Source organism: Canis aureus, chromosome 22 (genome assembly GCF_053574225.1).
Source record: "Canis aureus isolate CA01 chromosome 22, VMU_Caureus_v.1.0, whole genome shotgun sequence".
Lineage (NCBI taxonomy): Eukaryota > Metazoa > Chordata > Mammalia > Carnivora > Canidae > Canis > Canis aureus.
This window is the reverse complement of record NC_135632.1, coordinates 43,714,106-43,730,621: the sequence shown is the minus strand read 5'-3', so window position 1 is coordinate 43,730,621 and position 16,516 is coordinate 43,714,106. Positions and strand designations below refer to the sequence as shown.

At 43.0% G+C, this 16,516-nt stretch overlaps 1 long non-coding RNA gene across 1 annotated transcript in view; it reads left to right on the top strand.

Annotated features, from left to right (window-relative positions):
* The window catches only part of LOC144294113 (uncharacterized), a 37,938-nt gene that overhangs the window by 4,623 nt on the left and 16,799 nt on the right, over positions 1-16,516 (top strand). The window contains exon 2 of the long non-coding RNA XR_013361517.1: positions 756-863. This is a non-coding gene — a long non-coding RNA (uncharacterized LOC144294113). The remainder of the gene's footprint in view (positions 1-755; positions 864-16,516) is intronic.

Here is a 16,516-nt window from a genome sequence, read left to right as displayed (position 1 = left end):
CAGTCTTCATCCCTCACTTTCACAGCCTCTTTGGTTTTGACCCTTTGTCTGAGCTGTTCCTTATGTTGCCACTTGGGTGTACCCATTATTTTGCGTTATAAGCCCTCAAGAAATAGCAAGTATTTCGGAACTCTTCCTCTCTATCTAAAGACAGTCTCCCAAAGGAGTTCAGGTGTCATAGAGCCCCCCCCCCCCCCACCTGGGAGTTTCAACAAGCAGGGAGCATTAAGGCTTGTCAAAAGGAAAGAAACTAGAAGTCCTCACCACACCCGAACACACTTGGCCACAAACCAACATACCTCCCATCTGTTCTTCCAAGGGCCTGTTCATTTACTCTCTTCTGAGAAGAACACACACCCCTGCCCTTTCCCTACTAAACTGGTATTTATGTCTGAATTCTCTTTTTTTTTTTTTTTAAGATTTTATTTACTTATTCATGAGAGACACAGAGAGAGAGGCAGAGACACAGGCAGAAGAAGTAGGCTCCCTGCTGATGCGGGACTCAATTCCAGGGCCCTGGGATTACGGCCTGAGCCAAAGGCAGATGCTGAACCACGGAGCCACCCAGGTGCCCCTTAAGCCTGAATTGTAGGCCACTGTGAGGAGGAGGCACTCATTTTTCCCTGCGTATCTCCCATGTATATATGACACATACATGTTAATAACCTTTTTTGTGTTTCTTTTGGTGACCTGTCTCTTATCTCAGGAGCTTCAACCCAGAACTCAGAAGGATAATTATTTTTCCTCCCCAACAGTTTCTGGTGACCCAGATGGGACCTCTGAGATGCCTTACAGATGGGATTCTGGGAAAACGAACAAAAGCCAGTGAAGGATAAGAATTATTTGTCCTCCCACACTTGCTTGTAAGTCCTTATCAGCCTCGTTTTCTCTTGCAGTTGAGACAGTAACTGCCTAGTAGCCTAGTTTCTGTCGGGTGGAGGGATAAGTGGTGCTGGGCAGTCTTGAAGGCAAGAGCCATGGTGGAGAGACAGTGAGGATGGGGGGCGGGAACAGCCTGGCAGTGATGGGCACAGACGCACAAGCAGGCGAGGACTGGAGACTTGGTTCAAATAAAGCTTTGTGGGAGAGACACAGCAAAGGGAAATGAGGATATGATTGATTATGCCTTGCATGCCAGTCCACGGTATTCCCACTTTATGCTACAGGCTGGGGGAGTGCTTTCGGGATAACCACAGCAAACCTTTACATAGCATGGCAGATGTGCCAGTCAGCGTGCTAAGTCCTCTGTGCAGGTGAACTCATGTAACCAGTGACCCCAGAAGCACCTGTAACACTCACAGGAGGACACAGAGGGGAGGAGAGGTTATGTGACTTGTTCAAGGCCACACAGCTCATATGTGGCAGAGCCAGGATTTGAATTTAGCTTTTAGGTTTCCTGGTCTATGCCCCGCATTCTCTGGGGTAGGGTGGGGGGTAACGATGGATTCTTATGCTTTGTGTCTACTGTGCAGATATACACAAGGTACATAAACAGATAGTGTATCTATGTTGCAAAAATATCATGAGAGGTGATTAAAAATAGGATGTCTAAAAAGACCTATGTGGGGGATGATAATGGAAAAAAGTTAAGAGCAGTTGTCTCTGCTCTTAATCAGACCATGGAGCTGTATCTTGTGCTTCAAGCCTGGGGTTAGGGAGTAACAGGACGAAAGTGATATCCTCAGAAAAATAAACCAATGGTTGAGTGGACGTGAGGGAAAGCTGGCGGAGCAGATGGGAAGGAACAGATGCATGTCCGGTGCTTCTCCACGCCAGGCACTGGGCTAGGTATATTACCTATAAGGTCTCCTTTTGATCTTCACCTTCACATTTTCAGATGGTGAGATGGAGACAGGAGGAACAGGTCCTCGGGCACTAGCTGGAAAAGAGCCAGGGCAGGACTCGAACTTCCTGATTCTGAACGCAGGCAGGCAGAAGGCCGTGGACGGAGTAGATAGCAGGAGAGAGACGGTGATTTGGCTAATGGAGAATGCAGAGCATTGGTGAAGGATTGACTCTATTTAGGACTGGGCCTATTTAGATTGGGCCAGGGATTGTTTTGCTGCCATCAAGTCAGTACCTTTATACCAGAAGTTTTCAGAAGCGGAAGGAGGTACTTCGTTCCTCTTCTCCCGCAAAGACCAGATGTAGAAAATTGGGAAGTTAGAAAGGAGTAAGAGTAGACAAAATAAATTCTATTTACTTGTTCCCTCTTCTTAATGTTTACATTTTAACACCACTGGTTAATTGCCACCAATTTCTTAGGCTTGTTTTCATAATTTCTGCTCTGTTTTCATAGTCTCCTGCTCGGGGACTAAAAGCACTCCTCTTTGGTACAAAGGTAACAGGACCTGGCAAAGAGCTCCAGGAGCATTTTGGATGAAATATTTTTAGGCATCATTAAACTATTTTCTTGGAAACATTTAAAAAGTTCCACTCTTCTCCCTCCAAACATGGTGCGTGTTCCCAATCATGTAGAATCTACTAATGGAGAATAATGGAAAATGAACAAATGAATGCCAACTTGAGTTATAACAATATTTCCATTTTAGCTCTTTAAAGTACATGAGGAATTCAAATTAATTCCTAGAATGTCTTTATATTGCTTTCCGATGTTCTGGAGGGTCTGCTTTAGGAAAAAAAAAGAAAATACAATAGCTGTCTTTCACAAGCAATGCCCTTAAAGCAGTTTTCTTTATTGCTGCTATAGAGATGATGTAGTGCTCAATACCAGGGGGCAATAAAGCAGAGCCCCTGGGTTCCTATCACTGACCAGCTATTGAAAATAAGCTGTTGGGGCACTTGGGTGGCTCAGTCGGTTAAGCGTCTGCCTTTGGCTCATGTCATGATCTTGGGGTCCTGGGATCAAGCCTCACATGGGGATCCCTGTTCAGCAGAGAGCCTGCTTCTCCCTGTCCCTCTGCACCCTGCTCCTGCTCATGCTCTCTCTCTCACACATAAATAAATAAACTATTAAAAAAAAGAATTTATTAGGTCAGCCAGTCCATGTATATGCTCACCTATAGGGTAAACTTATATGTGGCATCAGTGACTCTAGTCGTGGCAGACAAACTCCTAATCCAGGAGAATCCTCTTTATTTCAAACACTATCATTCACAACATAACAAAAACTTCATAGTGAAGTACAAATATCGGGGAGCAAATCCACTGGTAGCCTTGCACTAGTTTGCACAACTGCATCAGTTCCCCTTGACCTGAAGAAGCTAATGCCAGGTTGTTATGGGATCATATTGTGCTTTGGGGACTGGAGTGGATACTATTTAATACAAGACTGTAATTGGACAACAAAACAGAAGGTGAGATTTGGCATGCAGTGCAGCCAAATTAGCTCCTGATGAACTTCCTCAGTTGGATAGACCTGAACCACGATTTAAGGCACCTCGGGTGCACTTTTTAATCCTTCAGGACCAATAATGTCACTTAAAGTGACCTGACACTTGTTTTAAAAGTACATTATAAGATACAAAGATAGCAAAGGCTGTGAAAGAAATATTTGACCATCTACTTTCTCAGCATGCAGAGAATCTGAAATTAGCAGTCATTTGGCAGCATTTGTCATTGCAAACTTGGAGAGTATGAAGTTGTAGCTGTGACCACAGGTAAATACGGGCAAATCAGATTACAGAGTTTCTGCAATCATCTTGTTGTTACAGTGCCATGCTTTCTTCTTCGGTACTTTTATAGACTTTTCTTTTATAGCAAAAAAAAAAAATTGTTTTTCTTATAATAGATCAACTTGTATTTTATTCAGAGCCAGCTTCTGATTTCAGTTCTGAAACAGAATATCAATATTTATTTCTGTTTGAACCAGCTGCCCAAAGAATCAGTTCTGAGTAAATCCCAGTTACATTTCGATCCACAATCCACCGTTTGAAGGTAATGAAAGGTTGGGCTCCCATGTGGCTGTAGAGAACATTTATCTGACTGTTTGCTTTCATGTAGACATGTTGATAGGTCCTCGAGTGACAGTTGGCAAGAAGGTGGCCAGGGAACCATGCTGAATCATTTTACTCAGTTGGTACACTTCTTGGTGCTGAAACCTACAGTAACACTACAGCACAAAGCGAGCCACATGCTGGGGACACCTGAGTGGCTCAGTCCATTGAGCATCTGCCTTCAGCTCAGGTCATGATCCCTGGGTCCTGGAATCAAGCCCCTGGTTAGGGTCCCTGCTCAGCAGGTGGCCTGCTTCTCCCTCTCCCACTCCCCTTGCATGTGCTATCTCTCTCTCAAATAAATAAAATCTTTAAAAAGGGAGAGAGAGGGATCCCTGGGTGGCGCAGCGGTTTGGCGCCTGCCTTTGGCCCAGGGCGCGATCCTGGAGACCCGGGATCGAATCCCACGTCGGGCTCCCGGTGCATGGAGCCTGCTTCTCCCTCTGCCTATGTCTCTGCCTCTCTCTCTCTCTCTGTGACTATCATAAATAAATAAGAATTAAAAAATAAAAAAAAAAGAAAAAGAAAAAAAATAAAAAGGGAGAGAGAGAGAGAGAGAGAGAGAGAGAGAGCAAGCGCCACAAGCTGATGCCAGGCTTACTTCAAAGTCTTCAACATCCTATTTGGTGACTAGACCTCAGGCTGTTTCAGTACCGTGAGTACTTTCACTTCCAACAAATTTGAAATAGTCTCAAATCCGAATTGGCCACAAGGAGGTGTATCTTTCAATATCTTGAGTGGCTTTAATGGATAATTTACTTAGAACCCCTTTTGCAAAAACGTTTTGGATCAATGATCAAGATTTTGTAAACTGACAATGTCAAGTCAATTTAACCTGCTTGCAAAAGAGGCTGAAGAGGTATATTTCCCTGAAGCCAGTACATGTTCTGCGGCTTAAGTGTACGTCTGGTTGGATAAAGAAGCCAACATTGGCTTGAAATAATATATCCAAGCCACAAAACTATAATTCCTAGGTTATGACATTTCTCCATATGGGGCATTTAAAACACAGATTGGGTAACATTTTGTCATATTGTAAAACTCGTGTGTGTGTGTGTGTGATGATTAGTGTGCTTTTTTAAATAAATGAAATCCATCTGTGATTCATATGTGAAAATGTGTCTGTCCAAGAAAGAGAAATCCTTGTATGATCTCACTTATGTGTGGAATCTAAAAATAACAAAATATCTGCTGATCAGCAGATTCAGCTCAGCCTCGTGGACAACTTCTATCTGCAGGACCCTTCCCAGTTCACTGGTTTCATTCAAAGCTCATGGTTTTGTGCACCAAAGCATCTACAGCAGGTGCATGTCCCAGGAAGGGATGGTCTGTGCAGGTGACATTGGCAGGTGACACTGCAGGTGACACTGAACAGGTGACTTTGGATTACCTTTTTTTTTTAAAGATTTATTTATTTATTTATGATAGACACACACAGAGAGAGAGAGAGAGAGAGAGAGAGAGAGAGAGGCAGAGACACAGGCAGAGGGAGAAGCAGGCTCCATGCACCGGGAGCCCGACGTGGGACTCGATCCCGGGACTCCAGGATCGCGCCCTGGGCCAAAGGCAGGTGCCAAACCACTGAGCCACCCAGGATTACTGGATTACTATTTTATAGAGAACCTGCAGACCTACCGCCATTTGGAGTCATGGTGTGCAGGTTCCAAGGCTGACCCTGCCACTCTCAAGCTGTGTGGTTGAGTTATTTCTGAGTCTAACTTGCCCTACTGTGAAAATCAAGATGATAATATCATTAGCAACAACACATGTCAAGTACTTCACATGGTGCCCAGAACGTGGTGGGCCTTCAGGAAATGATCAATGATCATTCAAAGCAAGAAGGTCCCAAAGGAGGTAATGAGTACTAGAAATCTGCACACTTGGGACACATGGAGAAAGGGAGAAACTCTTCCTAATAGGTCTCGGTGGATGCATGCTCAACCGCTGAGCCACCCAGGAGCCCCTCCCTCTCTTATATGAGGGAATCCCACCCGGTACAGCCCAGGGAATGGGAACAGTGCACAGGCCAGCCACAACTTGCACGTGCAGCTCAGACCAGGTTTGCAAAGATGCCCACAGGCACCCGCCCCCTTCCAAGTGAGGTTAGAGGAGTAACTTGGGGCTACTTGGGTAGGTTGGTGGGTGGGCCAGGAGTCCACCCAGGTCAGAAATTTCCCTACCTACAGTGTTTGGCTGTTTCTCCTGAGCTGACAGAGAGCAGACAGATGCCTTCCAGGCATGCTCAGGGTGGGCAACCACAGTTCCTAAAGCCTTCCCTTCTGGCTCTGGGAGAGCAGCCAGGCCTGGCAGAACCCGGGAGTGGCTGCGGTTGCGGTGGGTGGAAGCGTGTTCTAAATGGAAGTCTTGGCGCTCCCTCTAGTGGTTCTCACGTGAACTGCGGGTCGGAGACCGCTGGGGGCAGCAAGGAGTGTCATGGGGGCAGGGACTGTGTCCACTGCTGTAAGCAGTACCAACATGGTCAACTCTTGGCAGGGATTTGTCATTGACTCCTGGCACACTTAAGGGACAAGTGGTTCTTTGCCAGGCATCCACACTGTGGTAGGCACTGTGCTACCTTGTCGTGAATTCCCATGGCAGCCCCTGGAAGGAGCTCTGTCACAATTAAGTTATGGCATGGAACACCAGCTTGGGAGAGAAAGTCACCTGCCCAAGATCACCGTGGGGTGAGGGCATGAGCAGGACTAGAAGCCAGGCCTGGCAGGTTCCTATACCTGTGCTTTCCACCTCATCAAGGGTCTGTGGTCATCCCATCAAGCTCAGCTCTACTCTTTTCTTTGGAAGATCCCATGGTTGCCAAGGTAGGCAGTATCCAAGCCCTGAAATTTCAGAGGATTTGTGCTTATCTTGGTGACCCCACAGCAGAGCCAAAGGGAGAAGACCACAAAGTCCAGATGGCTGGTGGGTGCAGGCAAAGGGGAGCAGAATTTGCCAACCCTGTCTCTTTGGCAGAAGGATTATTTTAGGCTGATTAGTTTTAAGAAACTGCAAACACCAGAGAACCTCTAAAAACCAGATAGAAGTTACTCCTTTGTGAGAGACATTGACATTTCTAAGGGAAATTTTGACTTATAAGTGCATCTCCCTCACTGTACCACGAAGAGGGGGATGACTCTAAATCTCTAGAACTCTTCTCAGTGGAGAAGTAAGGACTTAAATCTGCATAACAACCTTACCCTTGTCTACTGTGCTTTTTCTGGTAAGTTTCCCAAACTCATCTCCCACCCTCAACATCGTCTTTTGTCCTTAGCTGAAGATGGTATTTAAGTTGCTGGTTTCTGCCATTTCAGGGAGTTACTCAGCTGTCCTGGGTCTCTCCCATGTATACAAGAGGTATACGCGTTATTAAACTTTTGTTTGTTTCTCTCTTGTTAATCTATCTCATATCAATTTAATTTTTAGACCAGCCAAAGAACCTAGAAGGGAAGAGGGATGAAATTTTCTCCCCTACATAGGCAATGAGTTGTTGGTGATGTAATTTGAAGTTTGGGTCTGAGAGTGAAAGGTCAAGAAAGAATTCCTGAGATGTTTTTGTTGCCAAAAGGTGTTTTTATTATAGCACAGGTACAGGACCCGGGGGCAGAAAAAGCTGCCCTTGTGATTGTGAGGAGTGACTGATTATATACTTTTAAGGTTGTGGAGGGTAGAGAAAGAGAGATAATGTAAGTTTCTAAGGAATTTCTGTATGTTGAAAGCAGGTCTTACAGGACCTTGGAGGTCTGGCTATTGTCAAGATAAGGTTACTTAGCCTGTGGCAAAACATCAACATTAAGGCAGCCAGGGGTTCCTTGAGGAATGTCTCAAGTATTTATCAGTGGGCTGTAGTTTGTGAGATGATTTAATCTAAGCTACATTTTTCTCGCCTTTGTTCTCCTTATCATTTTCCCCCCTGAATAATTTTGACCCTTAAATCTTTAAGGTTGCTGACGATGGAAGGTCTTCTTTTCTGTAATTTCTTCCTGCCTGAATAGGGGTATTGCGATGTCCCTACCTGTAGGTCAATGTTGGTCAGTTGGGAAACTTACATATAGATGTCACCAAAGACAGAGGCAGCTGAATCCAAGGTAGATAACATCTATGAACCTCCTTGAGTAGAAAGGACCATCTGTTGGCTTGAAGTTATGGCAGTGAAGGCATCTTGGCACCTGGCAGGGAGACACCAGAAAAGACAACAAAATAAGGTTAATATTATTATAAGAAAAAGAAGCCCAATAAAAAAATACTTTTGATAGTTGTCCAAAATTCTCCTCTAGTCCTTCACTGTCATTTGAAGAGAAATTTGAGGTCCTCCACAGGTTCACAGGAATAAGGTGCATTAGTTGGCACACTGGATTTCTGTGAGGAAGATACAGGTTTAATTGTTGATATATGAGTCCATGAGGAATGTCCTTCTAGTTTTATGACCCTGGGAGTACAACATATGACCCAATAGAGGCCCTTGCCTTTTGGAGTTAAATCCCCTGTTGTATTAGACTTAATCCTTTAAATAAACTATATCTCCTGGGCTTATATGGGGTGGGTTGCTAGTAACTGTCAGATCAGGTTTAGGGAGGATGTGGTCTGAGTATTCATTAGCTAGATATTTGAAGAAACCAGAAGAACTCAGAATGTAGTCTAGTTTATGAAAAATAGTATTACAATCTACTATCTGGCACTTGGGTGGCTCAGTGGTTGAGCGTCTGACTTTGGCTCAGGTGTTGATCCTGGGGTCCTGGTATTGAGTCCTGAGTCAGGCTCTCCACGAGGAACCTGCTTCTTCCTCTGCCTATGTCTCTGCCTCTCTGTGTTTCTCATAAATAAATAAATTTTAAAAATATTTTTTAAAATAAAATCTACTGTCTACAAATATGTGTTATTGAAACATTTTCTCTCTATAATCACCCTCATTTTTATCGAAGATAGCCAAATCAAGACTAATTCATTTGGAAAAGAAAAAAAAGCCCAATTTTAACAAACTTGGCCTAAGGATTTACATAAGCTCAACAAGAATAGTAGTTGATCACATAGACTTTTAAAATCTGCTTTGTTGGAACATTTATGAGAAATCTCAAAAGAGCTTTTAGTAGCCTCTCTAGGCCAGAAGCCAAGCCAAGTGCCATCAGACATGCCTGCAATATCTGTAGATTTGGGTAAATCCCTCTTCTTGAGGTCCCCAAAATATCCTGAGGTTCCTGTACCTGCCAGGAAGTGAGATTCTTTACTCACCAGGTAAGGCTGCTGGGAATTCTGTAAACAAGGTATCAGGCCAACATTTCCAAGGGGCTCTATTGGCTTCATGATTCATCAAGTCAGCCTTAGTTCCTTAAACCTATATAGTCCTATACATGCATATCTCTCAAATATGACATCCTAGTCAAAAGCCTTGGCAAATAACCAATGTTTCCAATGGTATCCTGTTACAGGGAAAACAGATTCTTATTGAACTTATGCAAATGATTATAATTGCCACGGAAGAAAGAATATTCTCTGAGAGTTTCTAAGTCTCGGAGGGTTCAGGTAGAGAGAAAAGTTAAATTCAAATTTTTTCACAAAGAAATATTTTATCGCATTTATGTAAATCATGGATATCTTAAGAAAAAGCTTCCTTAATCTGGAAGAGCAAACATTAGAGAACCAGCAATATTTCAAACAAGAATCACACAAATTACAACCTCTTCAGTTCATTTAGTCCCATGTTACTAATTCTTGTTCAATTTGAATGAAGCTTTTTAGTTAGTTCTGGGAATTCTTACCTGTTTTAGTTTTATGATATTAGAGATATCAAATACCTGTATTTATCAAAAACCCTTTTTATGAATCTCCTTGAAGATGCAACATGTTTCATAGGAAAATAAGAACAATAACCATAAATGACAAAAGACTCAAAAATGGACATGGTTAAAGATCTGACGAGACTTTATTATAATATAGCTGACAAGAAAATCTGGTTATTTCTGTGACACCTAACACTTCAATAATCGGAATATGGAGTGATGGCCTCGTATCAGAATATAACATACCAAATAAACAAGCTTAATTAGTCAGAGACTTCATTTACAATTTAAATCTTGGGACAGTTTGTTAAAAAAACCTCCTCGAGTTATAAAGCACATGCCTAAATAGTATTACAGATCACGACAAAACTTAAAACTTAATTGTTTATTTAACCAAAGTGGCAATAAATGATTCCAAAGGCATATGTGTAGAGTTATACAGTTGTTAGCAAAACTTAGCTCCTTTAATATTGAGAAGTTTTAGCTTTAAGTAATCAAAGACTGGATAAAGACAAAACAAAAATTTTGGTTTTTCAGGCAGCCAAAAGAGAAAAAACCATTTTGTTTACATTTTCTTATCAAGAACAGACCAACAATCTAAGAAAACTTTGTCTTTTATTTTTTGAGAGAAAAGCAGAATTTCAATCTTATACCAGTGTGTTTTTAAAATCCATTCATTTCTATCTTAGTCTGTCCTGACCACATATAGAATTCCTTTCCAAAGATTTTCCTTCATAGACCTTCTATAACCTTTTTTATTCAGAGATGCTTGCCTTATTTTCATCAGTCTTAATTACATTAAGTAGAACTTTAACCCTTAGAAGACTTAATCTCCAGTGGAAACTAAGTAGTAACTGATTTTGAACTATTACACCAGAATTCTTTTTTGAGATGGCAAATTTATAAATACATTTCATACTTTAAAGACACGTTTCTCCATAGAACAACCTTTTAATAAAGCACAAAGCATGTTTATCAATAGACCCTAGTATCCTCAGCTTCTCTGCAATAAGAAGCCAAAAGCACAAACCTATATTCAGTAATCAATGCTTTAGTATTTTGTCTCATTTGGAAAAGACCTACGTGTCCAATGACTTCAAACTAATTTATCATCCAAACAAAACTTTAAAGTTTTAAGTTACCAAAGACTTTGAAAGCTATCTTAACAAGCCCCATGAAAACTTTGAGACAGACAAAATTAACATCATTTTAAGCCATTTTTTTGCTAACAAATTGCAATAGAGATCATGAGCTTATTTGACCTCCAACAAACTTTAGTAAAATAAAAGTTTTATATTTCATGCTGACAACTCTAAAGACATGTCTATCTTAATTAAACCAACAAATTCAATTAGTTTAAAGACCAAATATGGTCCACCTGGGTCTATTTAAATGTCAATCAATTTGTTCCCCATTACCAATTTTTACCTGGGGTACTGGTGGGGAAGTCTGAAGTGGGCGGTCCAGAGGGGCTTTCTTTGCTTGCTTGATAGCGAGGGTAGGAGGAGCAGGAGCCAATGCTGCTGGAGGCACTCAGGATGGTATAGGAGCCAGTTATGCAGCTGCACCCAAAGTGGTACAGAAACAGGAGGAGGTGGGGGGAGTGTGGAGGGCAGAAGAGGTGAGGCATTGCCAGCAAGGCTGGAGGTGGATAAAAGCCCAGAGGGCAGAGAAAGAGGATTCTTGATCCTAAAGCTCATCAGCTTGAACAGATGAAAAGACAGGTTTTCTTTCTATCAACAAGTGGAGATAGGTTGTCTATATCAGACTAGAGAAGATAGGAAACTTCCTTGAAACAAAAGGAGTTTCAGCAGCTGCTTGGGAATCTTTCTTAAAGTCTCTGTCCCAAGATAGACCAACCGGAGACACTTGGTTCCAGTTATCATAGCCATTAACCTGGGAAGTGAATGAGGGGGAAGACCACAGGTATAGTTAGAGTAATCTGGGTCTATTAGGAGGAACTGAGAGAGAGACAGTCAGTGTCCCCTTTGACAGGGATGGCCTGTATTTCCTCCAGCCACATGGATTTACTTCCAAGAAGCCTATTTACACAATCACCATCTGGTATATTAGGATGGAGTTTTCTAGCCTGGTTAGTGGCCAAACACATTCTGCATAAGGCCCTTAGGTCAGGGCCCTGATTTAGGGCTATAAAGACTTGAACATAGGGCACCTCAGTACATTTGCACTGTTCCTGTAGAAGAGATCTAATGATACTGAAGATGATACTGAAGCTTAATGTCCCATTAATGGGCTATTTTTTCTCATTTCCTAAGTACTATTGAACACATGCAGTGTTACAGAAGACTAGTCCTTTCTTAAATCTTTTCTGCAAGCTGAATTGTTTCCAGTTGGTTAAAAGTCCTTGGGAACTGAAAAAGAAACATAGAAGATCCATTACCAAGAAAATCTGCCCCCGCACCCCACCATCTCCCAGGTCGCATCCCACACAGGCTATGTCAGAGGTTCCTAGTGCCAAAGTAACCAGCAGCATACCTCTAAGGAGCTGCTATGATCATGAACACCATTTTGCCTGGTAGGAGGATTGCTGGCATTTCCCTACTTTCTCATTTCATCCTAGGCTACAAATGGGTGCTGGTGAATGGGTTGAAATGCTGTGTCATGCCATGAAGAACCCACTATTTTTAAGCCATGCAAAACACTAAAAAAGATTTACAAGGGGGAATTATCCAATTTTGTAATTTAAGTAGTTAGTAGGGGACATTGATGGAAAATAGTAAAGACAGAAATCCACCATGATCTAAGCCACATTCTCACACATTTAGTCTTTTTTTTTTTTTTACATTTAGTCTTTTTAACCAACTCCCCTAGAAAATGGTCCCTGGTGGGGCTTTAATTCAGTTGGGTGCTGGTTTTGGCTGGCTCTGTGTGGATATCCCGAGGCCAGATATGGCTAGACCAGAGATGTGAAGGGAATCACATTAAACCAATGAAGAGGAAATCTCACATAGGAGTCTTAAGACTGGCAGCCATCCTAGTGACTTAGGTGACTGTCCTGTACCTAAGAAAGATAACTTTGTATGAGAATAAGAACAAAAAGAGAGCATCAAGTTTCTGGGTCTTATTACCATTCTGGCCAGAGTACTAGCTTCTAACCAAAAGGCAATCTTTCTCCTCCGTATAGAATAACCACAGGATAGAGAATTGCAGCTTGAACAACTGACATGAAAGTCTTCTGGTATGATCACACTCCTTGAGTTGCCCCTGAAATGAAAGTAAATGTGGAGCAAGAGAAAGTAATCACCAAGTTTGCACCATGGCTTGGAATCCAAATGAGATGCCTCAGACCCCATGCTGAACACCAAAATGATGTGATTTAAAGAGTGGGTCAGAGAGCAGCAAATAGTCATGAAAGAATTTTTGAGACATTTTTGGTGCAAAAAGGTGTTTTTATCATAGCACAGGGACAGGACCCGTGGGCAGAAAGAGCTGCATCTGTGAGTGTGAGGAGTGACTGATCATATACTGTTAAGTTTGTAGAGCAGGAGAGGAAGAGATAACGTAAGTTTCTAAGGAAATTCTGTATGCTGAAAGCAGAGTCTACAGGACCTTGGGGGTCTGGTTATTGTCAAGATAAGGTTACATAGTCTGTAGCAAAACATCAACATTAAGGCAGCCATGGGTTTCTTGAGGAATGTCACACTCTGCATGTCTCAAGTATTTATCAGTGGGTTGCAGTTTGTAAGGAGTTTTAATTTAAGCTACATTTTTCTTGCCTTCATTCTCATTAATGGGGTTCAGGGCAGGCCACCAGAATAAGCCATTTTGGTGTATTGATTATCTTGAATTAAAGTTACTTGAGAAATAGCTGGTACAGGAAGGACATACTTTGTCCCCCTGTAAGCAAGAAATACGTTTTCTATGTGAAAGTCATCCTCCCTGCACCAGGAAGTAGAAAAACACTCTTATCACCAGAGTCAGGGAATTCAGGGCCAAGAAGGCTATGTAAATACTCTGCTTTGTCTTTCCACTAGTTAATACCCAAAACTAAGTTTCTTCATCTTGTCTGTTCTTCATAAATTTTTTGTTTCTTTGTCTAAAACCTGCCTGCTTTGGTCCCTCCTTTGAGTCTCATATTCTTTGGGGCCCTCATATAGACTTAATGAAATATTTTTCCTCTTGTCAATCTGCGTTAATTTAATTATTAGACCAGCCAAAGAACTAAGGGAAGTAGAGGAAAATTTTCTCCCCAACAGAGCACAGGGGCACGTGGCACCGAACCTCAAGCATGGGGCGGTTCCAACCAGATGGAAGAGTGGAGCAGGCAGCAGTTGTGCTCAGAAGGCAGGCTTAGCAAGGTCAGACAAACTATAAATCAGTAGCCCAGTAGATGTCACCTCTCCTGTCCAGGCTGAGGAAATTGGGGGTGGGGTGGGGGGGGAGGCACAATGTATTCTGAGGCACCCACCCTCACTTTTCTCTCTCCCAGGTGGATTGAACTGGCAAGGAGAGTTTTCAGGTGCATAGACTGACCGGGCTGGCAGAGAAGTCTGACAAGCAGGAGTGTGAATAAGAGCAGAGCAATCCTAGCCTCAGAAGGGAGTAGCCTGAGTTGGAAGCACTTCTGTGAGAAAGGGCTGAGGAGGCACTCTGAGGAGGTTGGTGAGAACAACTAAGTGACCCCCTCACCACTCTCCTCACACCAGAAAGCCCTACACAGGCAGATGTGAATGTGTGCATCTCTTGTGACCTGGAGGGCACACACCACTAGACCTGCCTGGCTATGCTTCTGCCTGAAACAGAAACACACAGAGATGATACTGACATTGACCATCAAGTTTGCCAAAGACAGTGAAAATGGTAAATCGCAAGAGCAGACAAAGGATCTGTTGAAGACTGAGGGAGGCAGAGTTTAGAGGAGGGGAGATATGGAAGCTAAACGCTCAGAGGGGTCCGGTGGGGAAGAGAAGCATGAGGCCATGAGGTCCACATGCAGGTTGTCCAGTGTCTCAGGGAATATTCACAGGGCCTGTGTGTTCTGGGCAGGGCAAGGCAGCCAGACAAGAGGGCCAAAAATTGAGCCTGTACTGTATGGATTTTTTGCTGGAGGCCCAGGTAGAGAAACTGCTTGAACTATCTTGGAAGTTCCTTTAATTCGGCTTTGCATGTAGGACTCCCATTCCAAAGTAGGCTTCAGAGGTGCTACACTGTGGGTGGCGAGGCCACAAAGGAATTCCCACTCAGGTGACATCTGAGCTGGAAGTACAGTCAGGAAGAGCTTCAGAAATTCCCCTCCCCAGCAGACAGCAGACACACATGTAATTGCTCATTCCACTCCTGTCATTATTAGTACCTGCTATTTTCCTTATCCTTTACTTGCTCAGGGTAATTTTTTCTGAATTACAGGTATTCAGGACACACAGGCTGACACTGGATCTCAGTGGATAGCTTCACGTGGAGTGTCACTATGAGCAAATGGCTCAGTGTATTTCTCTTCACAGTAAATGAGACCATACATGGTTTGACTGGCAGTGGTTGCTGACAGCTGTTTAAAAAGTGCTTTTCAGTCATTCTTTCCACCCTCCCTACAATTGTGTATGAGAAGCAGGTGCTGGCTGGCTGGATGCTGAGCCCACATGCTGTGCCTCTGTTTCCCATTCTTCACAATGAGCAGTGACCATGTCCTCCTATTGGACCTCTCCAGCTCTATATAATGTCCTTGCCATTCTTTGCCAGTTCTTTTTTTTTTTTTTTCAGATTTTATTTATTTATTCATGAGAGACACACACACAGAGAGACAGAGACATAGGCTGAGGCAGAAGCAGACTCCCTGTGGGGAGCCCGATGCAGGACTTGATCTGAGGATCCTGGGATCACAACCTGAAGTGAAGGCAGACGCTTAAACACTGAGCCACCCAGGTGCCCCTCTTTGCCAGTTCTAATAAATTTATTAAGTTCTCTTGTAGATACACTACATGGAAGCCTAAGCTGGAGCTGGGGTGAGGGTTGCAGAAATTTGAATCCCGGAGCTTTAGTTTGCAGCTTCCCAGAGACACAGCTATGTCATACTCTAGAAGGGATGGAATATTGGGGGCCAAAGAAAAAACAAAAATTGAGAGAGAAAAATTAAAAGAGAAAAGAAGCAATTTCCAGATATTATAGGCAGCAAGAATGTCTAGAGTCATGCTTTTGGTACAGAATACCTAAGACACTAGATAATTATTTGAAAACATATTTTAAAATAGATGAGTGAGATAACAGAAAGATAAGGGAAATCCTCTGAGCCCAGAATGTAAATCAGGAGAGATAAGGGCAGCTGTAACCTACACAGCCCTGGGCCCCTGCGGTCCCTCAGGGCCAGGAGCCTGGTCTTGGAGGATCATACCTCTGCAACGAGGAGGATAGAGACAAAGTCTGGGCTGGGAAGGCTGGGACTTTTGTTTGAGGCCCATACAAAGCTGGTATCCCCACGGGGCAGCCCCCTCAATTTGTCTTAGCCTCTTCCCTAGAAGGCAGAGACTGAGGCAGAGCCTATATGGTAACGCCACATTGGAGTACAAGATTCAAGAGAACAGAGTGAAGGAAAAGGGAAGTGCACTGGGAGATTAAAAACAACAACAACAACAACAACAACAACAAAAACAAATACAAAGCAGTGCAATGATTGAGCTGCCACAGTTTCATGAATAAGTAGAGCTGGTCACCTGCTCCTCTGCTAAAGACCCACAGAACTACCATTTCTTAGAATAGTCGGCTGCAGGGAAAAAGGACAAACAATTTTATCCTTTGCTTTTTCTCTTTTCCTTTGTTTCTTTGGTCTGCATGTCC